The sequence below is a fragment of the Peromyscus maniculatus genome, chromosome 22 (assembly GCF_049852395.1).
Source record: "Peromyscus maniculatus bairdii isolate BWxNUB_F1_BW_parent chromosome 22, HU_Pman_BW_mat_3.1, whole genome shotgun sequence".
NCBI classification, from domain to species: Eukaryota; Metazoa; Chordata; class Mammalia; order Rodentia; family Cricetidae; genus Peromyscus; species Peromyscus maniculatus.
In genome coordinates this window covers 53,601,694-53,614,797 of record NC_134873.1, presented here as the reverse complement: position 1 = coordinate 53,614,797, position 13,104 = coordinate 53,601,694, and the positions used below count along the sequence as shown (strand labels likewise).

Below are 13,104 nucleotides of genomic sequence, written 5' to 3'. Positions count from 1 at the left end.
TGCCCAGAGGGTTAGACACTCGCAAGTAACAGATTAGCTCCTGTTCTCCAACGCGTAGGAACATCTAGTAAACTATCTACCCCTTTGCAATATTTGGAGCATATCACACCCAATGAAGAAAATAAAATACAATTCCACGTAAGAACCAATGACAGTACCCTCAAGCTTAAAACTACTTTGAAAAAAAATTGTTTTTTTTGAGACAGAGACAGGGTTTCTCTGTGTAGTCCTATCTGTCCTGGAACTTGCTCTGTAGACCAGGCTGGACTTAGAGACACACCTGCCTGCCTCCCCGAGTGCTGGGGGTGTGCCACCACCGCCCAACGGCTCCTTCAGATTTTTAAATTCATCCACGAATCCTTTGCTAATCCTGCTTCTTCTCAGGTACTCACCACCTACCAAATACAAACTACCCACATGCTTCACTTTCATTTATATTATAAATCTTACTCCATAAATCTGAGAATTTAAGCACCCTTTCAGTTCATTAGAAAAGAAAGGTTTCCTGTTTCCATGAGACAATGTATTTTTCACTAACAATCTATTTTGAAGTGAAGGTCATTCTAAATAAACAAAAGTCACAACACTCCTAGAGACAGATGTTGTCCTCCCTTTCTCTCTTAATAATTGGCTCCATCCCTAGAAGAAGCCCCTTCAACAGTAGACAGCTTCCAAGAAGCAGACCCTCCCTCTGCTCCTGGGTCCTATCCTGCACACAGATACAAAGTAAGTTTTCTATGCAGCGAGGTTTCTAAAGTCAAGTTATTAATTTTCAAGAAGTTACTGTAAAGCAAAACACCACAACCTTGATGATCCTCCTTTCTGTTCATTTGGTTTTTGGTTTTTGACTTTTGTTTTTGTTTTTTTGGTAAGCATCTCACTATGTAGCCAGACTGGCCTGGAAACCTGACATCTCAAAATTCTCCAAAAGGAAACATTGAATCTATTCCAGTCTTAACAAGTTAACACTGAAGTATTAAGTAATTTAGGGCCAGCACGGGGCTCCCTCTTAGAGTACACTAGTGTAAGAACAGTGTCCAACCCCTGTACCACACATACACATACAATCTATTTGGCAAGTCATAAGAGCTTCAAATTGGTAAACGGCTTTAAATGTCACAAGCCTTAATATTAATAGTCTAGTGTGTGAACTACAAGTGACCAAACTATTGAGTTTCTGAAGTTCAATTATTCAAAGTAATATTTTAAAACAGCTATTGTTGCAGGGTTTGGTGATCCACATCCTTTAATCCCAGCTTTTAGGAGGTGAGGTGGATGCAAAGACAGGAAGTTCTCTTTGAGTCTGAGGCTAGCCTGGTCTACATGAGTTCTAGAGGCAGCCAGGGAGGCAGCTATATAGTAAGATTCCTCAAAGGAAAAAATCCCCAACAACAAACAAACAGAAAAAAGGTATATGAGCAGGGCAGCAGTGGCGCACCCCTTTAATCCCAGCACTCGGGAGGCAGAGCCAGGAGAATCTCTGTGAGTTGGAGGCCAGCCTGGTCTGCAGAATGAGATCCAGGACAGGCACCAAAACTACATGGAGAAACCCTGTCTCGAAAAAAACAAACAAAAAAAGGTATATGTTATGCCAACATATTGTAGATATGGTCACATATTACCTAATAAAAGTAACTTCACTTCAGAAGTGTTCTATGTCATGATCATATTTCATTTTTTAAATATTTTATTCATTTACTTGTGTGTACATTTGTCTGTATGAGGGTGTCAGATCCCTGCAAGTAGATTACAGACAGCTGTGGGTGCTGCCATGTGGGTGCTGGGAATTGAACCCAGGTCCTCTGGAAGAGCAGCCAGTGCTCTTAACCACTGCACCATCTCTCCAGCCCACGATCTTATTTCAGAAGCACAATGTTTCTACTAAAATTAAACTGGGGAAATAGAGCACTCTAAAATATGAAAAAGGAAAAAAAAAAAGGTATGGGCTGGGCATGCAGCTCAGTAACACATGGCTTGTCTAGCAAGTATGAGACCCTGGGTTCAATCCCACCTCGACCAAAACAACAAAAAGTGAGCTATCATGACATTCCCATTTTTTAGGACACTAGGTGTTACTAAGATTTAAATAATTAAATCTCCAACATAGTATTACATACAAATTTGGAACTGTTACCATCAGGAAGTTAGTAAAAGGTTCTTTTTTTATCCTCACCAACCTAGTTGCCTGATCACACTACTGAGTGTTCACCCAGAGGGTGTTCTTTCTGGGAGGACTAGAGACAGCTGCTGGAAAGATCGGGCTGATCAACTCAAGCTACATAGAGAACTGACTCAAATAAGCAATGTTTTACCTGTAAAAAGACTTGAAAACAAGCTGGGGTTGTAGTCAGTGATAGAGTATTTTCAAGTATTTCTGAGGTCCTAGGCTCCATACGATGAGCAGAGGAAAATGGGAAGGCAGGGAGGGTGATCAGGGGGCGAGAACAGGGTGATTACCCAAAAACTACCCCAAAGACTAGTACAGTGAGCAGAGAACACTGAAAGCAAGCAACGACCACAAAAACAGACAGGTAAGAAGCTGGGAAGATCATCACCTGCCTAGAGTTCACAAATCCCTTCCCATCTCTAGTGCCATGCACACAAACCGAACAGGCCTGTGCACTCCAGCAATCCTAGCTCTCAGGAGGTGGGGGCAGAGGGTCAGAAGTTCAAGGCCAACCTGAGAGTTGAGGCCAGCTTGCAATAAAGGAGACCCTGTCTAAAAGGGGGCGTGGGGGGGTAGGGGGTAATAAAGTACAAATTATGGAACTTTTGGAACTTTAACTTTTTCAAGTGTACTCATTAAATTAACTGCTAGAAATTGGTCAGTTCTGTCAATTTAAGATTTTTTTTTTTTTGGTTTTTCAAGACAGGGTTTCTCTGCATAGCTTTGCGCCTTTCCTGGAACTCACGTGGTAGCCCAGGCTGGCCTCGAACTCACAGAGATCCGCCTGCCTCTGCCTACTGGGCAGAGGCTAGGATTAATGGCAGGCACCGCCACGGCCACAGCCGCTGCCGCCGCTGCCGCCACCGCCACCACCCGGCTGGGTCATTCTAATTCTAAAATGAGTTCACTAAAGTAAAAGACAAGAGCTGCAGAGATGCCTGGGGGAGTCAAGGTGCCTTGGCACAAAGTTTGATCCTATAACTCACATGGTGGAGAGAACTAGGTCTGAAGTCCACTCACGTACCTTGCAAAGCGACAAGTAGGAGGTCTCTCTCTCTCTCTCTCTCTCTCTCTCTCTCTCTCTCTCTCTCTCTCTCTCTCTCTCTCACACACACACACACACACACACACACACACACACACACCCCGCAACACACACACACACACACCCCGCAACACACACCCTCAAGAATGTGTGCTACTGCACTCTCTCTCTCATAAAATGAAAAAAAAGAAAAAAAATAGTGACAAGGAGCCGGGCGGTGGTGGCGCACCCCTTTAATCCCAGCACTCGGGAGGCTGAGCCAGGCGGATCTCTGTGAGTTCGAGGCCAGCCTGGGCTACCGAGTGAGTTCCAGGAAAGGCGCAAAGCTACACAGAGAAACCCTGTCTCGAAAAAACCAAAAAAAAAAAAAAAGCGACAAGGAAGAATCACTGGAAATCTAAAGCTATCACATTCTTTTAAATGTCTGTCCATTAATCATACCTGAAACTACTGCATGAATAAACTCAATTAAATTCTGAAGTTGGGAAAACACCCCCACACACACAAAACCAAAAAGACTTCTATTATTCTTATACCATTATTTGTTCCTAATTTCTCTTTTAGAGAAAAAAAAAAACAATAAATCATCAAAATTACATTTTGTGGAAAACAAAATACATTTTCTAAGAAGTTAATTTTATTCACTGTACTAATCTTTTTCTTTATTTTTATTTTATTTTATTTTGTTTTTCGAGACAGGGTTTCTCTGTGTAGTTTTGGTGCCTGTCCTGCATCTCACTCTGTAGCCTTGAACTCACAGAGATCCGCCTGCTCTGCCTCCCGAGTGTTGGGACTAAAGTCATACGCCACCACCGCCTGGCTCATGGTACTAATATTTTTTAAGGCAGCCTTGCTCTGTAGCCTCTGAAACTTGCAGTCATCTCACCTCAACTTCCTGAGTGCCAGGAGAATAAAAATCCACCAGTGGGATTATTTTCCTACTTTCTATGCAAGGTAAGGTTACAATATACTTTAAAATGATTACACGTAACACATAAATACTCATGAAATATAGATCACATATGTTACAACATCAATGGCAGGAGGGAGAGAACATTCACTCCCAATATCATATACTATAAATAAGTATTCACCAACTCATGTACAGGGACACGGACCTTCCACTCTTGGCTCTGATAGTCTGTAGTAAATCTCCATATCTAGGTGATACTATGGCAGGCTGCCAAGAGACTGTGGATCAGTATTACAGCTGAACCCAAAGGTTTCCACTAAAAACTATCCACCAGAGAAAACATTCTAACTTTCAAGAGCTACTTTTTCTGACCATATCAACTTATGAATCAACTGTTCTTAGAAGCACAGCTATTTAGACACCATCCCATTCCTTTTGATGATATAATCGTAGGGGATTTAGTAATTATGTGACTTACTAACATGAAACAGTGTTTACTGACGTGACCATCACAGAAACTAAAAAGGCTCTCTCACTACTGAAATCTTCACAGAAACAAGATAACCAACATTAAAACACAAGTGAAAACATACAATGACACATGAACACACAGGGTCCCAGGCAGAAACTGTGTTAGAACTTTATGAGAGGTTTTTGCTGCTCCTGCAGGGGGCCTGGGTTGGGTTCCCAACACTGAAATGGGAGGTCACAGTAGCCTGTGACTCCTGCTCCAAGAGACCTCATTCATGCCCATTCACTCTCTTGCCCTCCACCAACACCAGGCACACACATGGCGGTGCACCGTGTGGAGCAGTTACACACAGGCAAGCAAACACTCATAATACAAACAATATAAAAATGAAGAGACAAGAATGATGGTGACACACTGCAATTCCAAGAATCTGAAGCAGGAGGATCACTTTGAGACCAGCATAGGTTACACTGAGCCCAAGGCCAGCCCGAGTTACATTTTGAGATCCAGTCTCAAAGGAAAAAAAAAAAATCTTTAATAATTGGGGGGAGGGACACACTAGCTAAATTCTAAACAGTGAAAGAAAAAAATTAAATCTCTTCTGACAGCACACTCACTGTCCACTTGGAAGGCCTACAAAAGCATTTCTTTAAAGAAAAACAAATCACCATCTAGCTGAGTGTGGTGGTACAGGCCTTCAAGCTCAGCACTTGGGAGACAGAGGCAGGTGTATCTCTCTGAGTTCAAGGCCAGTCTGGTCTACACAGTGAATTTCCACACCTGCTAGCTGGGGTTACATAATGAGCCCCCCAGGCCCCGGTCTTAAATAAAAACTATGACCTAAGAATTATTGCAAGTATGTGTTTTTTTAAGTCTATACTCTTGGAAAATTCTAATAATAATCAGAATAACCTCCATACTTATTTAGAGATGCTGTATTTCACAGCCAGCCTACAAAAGGAACCCTGTGATTGCACAACAGAGAAAGTAAATGAAATAATATCTATTAACATTCAGTGGCCATGGCATGTTTCTACCAGAACATACTGTGACTTACACTCTCATACAGTGACTTGCACCGCACAATCTACCACTTCTCCATCCATGGAGTCACTCAGATATAAAGAGTTCCTGTGCTAATCCCACAATAAGCCTCAGTAATTCTCACATCACAGTAGCTGTAAACCTTTGTTAACAGAAAAAGAACGTTTCTCCCAAAATAGCCACAAAACACGAAGACAACTCAAATTCCCTAATAATCCCCTACACGGCTCCAGCCAGCTTTATGTGATACATGTGGGGCCTATTTTAAAAGTTCTCTAACTGTGCTATCAAGAGTGTGTTTCGTAGTTGTTTTTAAGTTTCCAAGTTGTTTTTAGAAGCGCTTGAATACTGATGAATCTGGGCTGCGAGCAAATGCTTAAGAGCCATTTTTTTGCCAAATAAGATCGGCAAGCTTCCTGGGGTGCTAAAACTGGTACTAGAGGTCATGCAACTTTTTTAAAAATGAAGAAATAGTTCCAACATTCATCAAGCCCTTCATTTGGAAAATTATTTCGGGGTTATTTTCACTCTATGCTTAATGATACTCCCCCCTACCCAAAAAAAGACTTTTAAAGTTAAAAGTATATAAAAGTGATCCGCCAAATAATACTGGTCAGTCTATTCTTAATGGACCTTCAATAGATCTGGGAGAGAGTTCGTAGCAATTTAAGAAGTCCACACTGTTAAGCACGACACCCTAACATCTCGGACAGGGTTGGGGGCTGGCGGGGGGGTGGGGAAGAGGACCACACACACAGGCACGACCCCCGAGTCTGGTTAGGAGCAGCAAAAGAAACGGTTTAAAGCACTTTTTAGGAGGAAGGAGGCACAGACAGAAAAAAAAAAAAACCAAAGATTTCACAAGGAAGTGAAGCCGAGCGCCGGGGAGGGCAGAAAGCGACCCGGAGAGCAAAGCGGAAAGGTGGTGTTTTCAAAGCCCGAGTGCAGGACTGGTGGAGCCGCGGCCTGGGGTGGCCCGCGCGCCCATGGGCGCTGCCTACACGCCCCAGCGCTAGGGGAAGCAGCAGACTTCCGTGCGAGCCGGCAAACTCTTCGCTCGCCGCGGCCCCCTCCCCCCCGCCCCCAGAGCCTCGAGTGCGAGCGGAGGCGGCGGCCCGGGCCGGGGCCTAGCCCGGCCCTCGGGAGCGCAAACCGGACGGACGGCCGTTCCCCGCTCCGCTGGGCGCCGAGCGGCCTTACCTGAGGCGCACGGAGGCGGCGAGGTCTCGCGGGCTCGCCCGCCGCACAGCCGCCCGCGGCCCCCGGCTTCCTCCCAAGACGCGACCCTGCTGCCTCCGACGCCGCTTCGCCCTCGGGGGCTCGGCCACCGCCGCCGCCCGGGCTGTTTACACCGTTCGGCCCCTCACGCCGCCGCCGCCGCCTTCTCTCCACCCCAGCGCCGCTGCCGACCCGGCCGCCGCCACCTCCTCCGCCGCAGCCTGGTCTCTCTGGAGCATCTTCCAGCCACCGGACACGGAGAAACAGAGACTCCAACCGCGCCGGCAGGAAACTCCCCCGCAACTGCCGGGGGGGGGGGACACCAGGCGGTCAGAGCACCAGCGGCTTTTCCGCCATTGAGCAGCGGCCGCACCGCTCCTTCTGCAACCCCCTCCCCGCACCGCCGCCTTTCTCCGCCCCTCCGCAGGCTCCGCCCACCGCAGCCACCCATTGGGACTCCGCGCGTGTCGCTACGGCTCACGATTTGCTGAAAGGCATGTCAATCTCCGTTCTCCCGCCCAGTCCGGCCCCCAGGACCCTCGGAGCTTCGCTTTCCCCGCCCACGCGGCCCCGCCTCTGTGACTTTAATTTCCCATTGGGCGTCATTGCCCACCTCTAATTGGCAAGGTCAACTATCCATCAAACACCGCCCCTCAGTGAGGCCCAACCCTTTATTACCATTTACTTTATTCAGCCCCGCCTCCGCCTTGCTCTACCTCCCGACGTCACCGGCCTGCCCACCCTAGCAGCCATAGGTAGAGCCCTCCGTCTGTCAAATTACGCCCACTTGGAGACCGGTTCCCTTATCTGATTGGTCCGGATGGAGGCCTGACCCTCCGGTCATTGGCTTTCTCTGCTTGTCCGTCACGAGGCCAATTTTCCAGGTCCGACACTCCGGCTTTTTTTAAATGAACGCGCAAAACTATCCTAAAAGCGATTGGCTAGTCTTCGGAAGCGGCCAAGCCCCAAGTCTGCGGACCCTGCAGTTCTGTGACCTCTAAGCCTCGCGGAAAACGAACTCCATAAAAGAACCAACGGGCAGTCCGCTAATAGGTGGAGGTTGGTCCCACCCGGAGTAGAGAGAGCCGGCTCCTGATTGGCTAGAAAAGTGCCCCTAGGTTCTCATTGGAAGCGATAGACTCTTCTCTCCGGCGTAGAGACTTGAAGGGAGAGAGCACGGAGAGGGTCGAGAAGGGGGGCCTGGAGAGAGGCGTTGTTTTGTTTCGGCCACGGGTGGGGCGCACGCGGGAGTGGAAAACTGGCGCGTAGGGCACCGGGGAGGTGTTGCAGGGAGGGAAAGGGGCCCGGATGTTCCCTAACAATGAAATCATCTCTGGCCAATCAGTGCCCCATTGTTGGGATACCTGCATGACCTGTCTCCAGCAGAGGAGAGTGGGCGGGAAGTTGAGAAGGTTGAAGAGCCTCTTGAGAAAATGGGACAGGTAATCCCTTCAGGAGGATTTTGTGATGGTTCAGGTTGTCCTCATATCTTCTTCACCAGGACCGCCTACCAGTCAGCTCTTCGCATTTGCGTGTTTTGTTTCGGAAGCGCTGATTTTTAAAAACTCCTTTTTAGGCTCTTGACATTCACCAGGTCATTCCCCTCTTTCAAGAGCACCTGCAGTTTGCTAGACGTGGTGGGTAAAATGAGATACAAAAGTAAACTGGCAGCTAGTCCCAGACCGGGATGGTAGATGATCACTGAAACGTGTGTTTAGAGTAGTGATGATATAAAGGATTCTCCCTGTGGGTATGATTCACCGAGACCGGGATGAATCCAGAATAAATTACAGGAGTTCTTTCTATAAAGCAGATGACGGAAATGGTCATCCAGCAATCAGATTTGGCTAGAAAGTGAACCAGATTCATTCCTCCAAAAGAAAGTGTAATGGGGCATTTAAACGTTTACCTTAAGAGATTTTTAAACACACAAGCGTTGATATACACACAAGTCTTTGAAATACATTTTAAACCTCATTCATGCTTAAGTATAAGTTAGTTGGGACAATTTACTCACCTTTGGAAAGAAGGGCATATTTCTGAAGCAGTTGCCACGGTGAACGTGGCAGAAATAAACACTTGATTGCAATTCAGATTTTTCTGGGACCTCAAGGATAAGAATGGTGTCTTAGGGTTTTTATTGCTGCAATGAAACACCATGACCAAAAAGAAACTTGGGGAAGACAGGGTTTATTGGGATTACACATCCACATTGTAGTCCATCATTGAAGGAAGTCAGGACAGGAACTCAAACAAGGCAGGAACCCGGAGACAGGAGCTGATACAGAGGCCGTGGAGGAGTGCTGCTTACTGGCTTGCTCTGCAAGGCTTGCTCAGCCTGCTTTCTTATAGAACCCAGGACCACCAGCCCAAGGGTGGCCTTACCCACCCTGAGCTGGGCCCTCCCCCATCAATCACTAATTGAGCAAATGCTCTACAGGCTGGCCCACAGTCAGATCTTACGGAGTCATTTCCTCTCTCGAGGTTTCCCCTCTCAGACGACTATAGCTTGTGTCAAGTGGGCATAAATGTAGCCAGCACCGATGGTGTTTTTACAGCAGTGGGCAAAGAGCGAGTTAGCACCAGAATCACCTGAGAGTCTGAGGTTCATTCATGCCTACAGCACCCAGGACTCTGGGAATAAAGTTCAGGAAGGTACATTTTCATTTTATCCATTGTGAATCTGGGGATTGAACTTCAAAAGGTAATTTTTTTTTCTTTTCTCACTTTTATTTATTTGTTTTTCTATTATCTGCTTGATATAGTACAAATTCTTATCCTAATAATGAAATGTTTCACTGAGGCTTGCCCAGTAATTGAGTAAAACCAAAACTTATTATAAGCCATAGTCTTCCTAGGGTCCCCCCTGCTATGTAGCCTCCCTGGTTCTGTGGGTTGTAGTCTAATTGTTCTTTTTTTTATATCTAGAATCCACTTATGAGTGAGTACATACCATGTTTGTCCTTCTGGGTTTGGGTTACCTCACTCAGGATGATATTTTCTAGTTCCATCCATTTGCCTGCAAATTTCATGCTCTCATTTTTCTCTGCTAAGTAGTACTCCATTGTGTATATGTACCACATTTTCTTTATCTTTTTTTTTTTTTTTTTTTTTTTTTTTTTTTTTGGTTTTTCGAGACAGGGTTTCTCTGTGTAGCTTTGCGCCTTTCCTGGAACTCACTTGGTAGCCCAGGCTGGCCTCGAACTCACAGAGATCCACCTGGCTCTGCCTCCCGGGTGCTGGGATTAAAGGTGTACACCACCACCGCCCGGCTACACATTTTCTTAATCTATTCTTCAGTTGGTGGGCATCTAGGTTGTTTCCAGGTTTTTAAATTTTTTTTTTAAATAATTCTTCAGGTGCTGGGTTTTTTGTTTGCTTGTTTTTATTCGTTCTGGGTTTGGTTTCTTTGTTTTGTACACCACCTCTTAGACCCAATGACACTGAGAACTGGAGACAGCCATAAAAATTCCTTTTCTCCATTCTCGCATACTGTGAAGTGAATATCAATGAAGAAAAGGAAGTAGTCCCAATTTAGTCCTCACTGTCCCTTCAAGGATCCACACTATGGGATCAAAAAGGTTTAATTTTAATCTGGTGTGTGTGTCTGTGCGCACGCGCGTGCATGCAAGTTTGTGTGTGGGTGGAGGTCCAAAGACAGTGGAGTCCATTCTAGGTCCCAGGGACGGAAACCCGGGTTTTATCAGACTGGATGGCAGGCTCCTTTACCTGCAGAGCCAACTTTACCAGTCCAGGCAGTGTTATGTAAACGACTCGGAGAACAGATTTCCTGAAATCACACCTTTGCTTGGGATGTCTTATATAAGGAGACTGGACTCTTAAGACCTCACCTTCCAAAATAGGGACTATAATAAAGATGAAACAATAAGGACCGTTGGATACCCTTGTCCTGAAGCCCCAGGCAACCACAGATAGGCAGCAGAGCACCTTCTTGCCTGCTTGATTTCCTCCCACTTTCCTTTGGCAGAGCCTAAAAAGTGATAGAAAGTTCCATCATGTGACTGGGCTGATGATTACATATCATTTTTGTGGGGTTGGGGTTTTTTTTGTTTGTTTGTTTGTTTTGTTTTGTTTTTTGAGACGGGGTTTCTCTATGTAGCTTTGGTGCCTGTCCTGGATCTCACTCTGTAGACCAGGTTGGCCTCGAACTCACAGAGAACTCACTGCCTCTGCCTCCGAGTGCTGGGATTAAAGGCATGTGCCACCACCACCTGGCATCATCACACAGTTATTTCAGAGTTTAACTAGACAATGGTTTATAGCAGTACCTAGTGACAGTCTACGTTGCATTGGGAATCTTCATATGTTTCACATTGAGAACGTATTATCTGTTTGTGTCCCTGTTTCACACAAATGATTGAGCTCTCTTGAGGCACTTTGGTGTCAAACTTCAAATACCCTAATTGGAGTACATTGAAATACTGGGATTGAACCTAAGTCCTCACAGGTGGTAGGCCATCACTCTACCATGGTGGTACACACCTGAAATCTCAGCACCTGGAAGGTGGAAGCAAGAGGATCAGTAGTTGAAGGCTATCCTTGGCTACATATCAAGTTTGAGGCCAGCCTGGGCTACATGAGACTCTGTCTCAAAAAAAATTAAATAAAATAAAAATCAGTTTCTCACTGCACATACTAAGAATCCACAGAGTTGGGTAGTATGACAGGCACTGCTGGCCTTCAGATGGGGTCTTGTTGTGTCGCTTAGGTTGAAACTTACTACATAGCCAAGGCTGGCCTCAAACTCAGAGCAGCCTTGCTGCTTTATCCTCCCAAATTCTGGGATTACAAACACATCTACCATGGCTGGTGGGCCATTCTATGCTCTTAGAAATGTTTAACTTTCATTTTCCTAAAACTACATTTTTTTCCCTTCAAAATGCTTCAGTATTTCCAGAGGATAACCACTTCAGATTGGGGGATGTATGTCTAGGTACATGGACATTGAGCAAGAAGTGAACTATACATGTAAAAAAAAAAAAAAAAAACTACCCTAAAAATCCCTGGGGGCTGGAGAGATGACTCTCCCAGTGGACCAGCGTTGGATTGCCAGCACCCACAGGACAACTCACATCTCCAGTTCCCAGGTATCCAACACCCTCTTCTGTCCTCCGAGGACAGAGCAACGTTCAGGCAAAACACTCATACACATTAAACTAAATTTGAATCCTTTTTTTTTTAAACCACAAGAAGCTGGCTTATGCTCCACATATGTCAGGGCTTATTACAATATTAAAATCATATTTAAATTCTTGCCATCATGAGGAGAAATATCTTCTTAAACTTTTAACCATGCTATGTTAGTCAGAAATATTTTAAATATTGGTCCAAAATAGTCACTGTATTTGACTGCAAATAACAGAAAACCTGCACCATAGCTAACAGCTCTAGATAGGATAGGAATTGACGTAGGTGGCGGTGATGTCCCAGCAGTACTTTGGGATGTTTACTGCAGACTCAGTTAAGATGCCCAGATTCAGGGTAGTATGGAGAAAGTCACAAGACCATCCCTAACTGCAAGGTGGGTAAAGAAGTCTGTTTACAGCAGAGATTCTCGGGGATTACTGAGCTTCAAAGTCACCTGAAGGATGCCCCAATACCTAGACTGCTAAACTCCCCGCCTGGAGTTTCTAATTTTATAGCTCTCAGTTTGCGGTCCTAGGATTTGGGTTTCCCAGGTGACACTGGTGCTCTGATCTGGTGTGATGGCTGTTCTTGGTTGTCAACCTGAGTACATCTAGAATTAACTAAAACCCAAGTGGCTGGGTACAACCTTGAGGGTTTTTTTTTTTTCTTAATTAAATCATTTGAAGTGGTAGGACCCATTTTTAATTCCTATTGAGTTGGGAAGATCCACCTTTAATCCAGACCTTTTGAGGTGAGAAGAGCTGTATTTAATCTGGGCCACACTTTCTGCTGGCAGTATATTAAAAGGACATGGAAAAAGGAAGCTACCGCTCCTTGCCTGCTTGCTCTCCTGAATGCTGGCAAATCCATTTCTTTACTGGCATTAGATCCTACTTCCTCAGGATTCCAGTGTATACTGAAGACAAGCTGAGACATCCAACCTCATGGATTGGACAACTACTGGATTCTTGGACCTTCTGTTGGTAGACAGCTATTGTTGGACTAGCTGGACCACAGCCTGTAAACCATTCTAGTAAATCCCATACATATATACATATACATATATATGCTTATGTATGTGTGTATATGTATATCGA

At 45.3% G+C, this 13,104-nt stretch overlaps 1 protein-coding gene across 5 annotated transcripts in view; it reads right to left on the bottom strand.

Annotated features, from left to right (window-relative positions):
- Ppm1b (protein phosphatase, Mg2+/Mn2+ dependent 1B) overlaps nucleotides 1-8,147 on the bottom strand; it is a 58,649-nt gene extending 50,502 nt beyond the window's left edge. For 3 of the 5 annotated variants that reach the window (XM_076558914.1, XM_076558919.1, XM_076558911.1), the window contains exon 1: nucleotides 6,842-6,975. The gene's annotated coding sequence lies outside the window, so the exon portion shown is untranslated. Of the gene's footprint in view, nucleotides 1-6,841; nucleotides 6,976-7,537 lie in introns of those variants that run through there. The other 2 variants (XM_076558916.1, XM_076558913.1) reach the window with 2 other exon arrangements.
- Nucleotides 8,148-13,104: the final 4,957 nt, after the last annotated feature.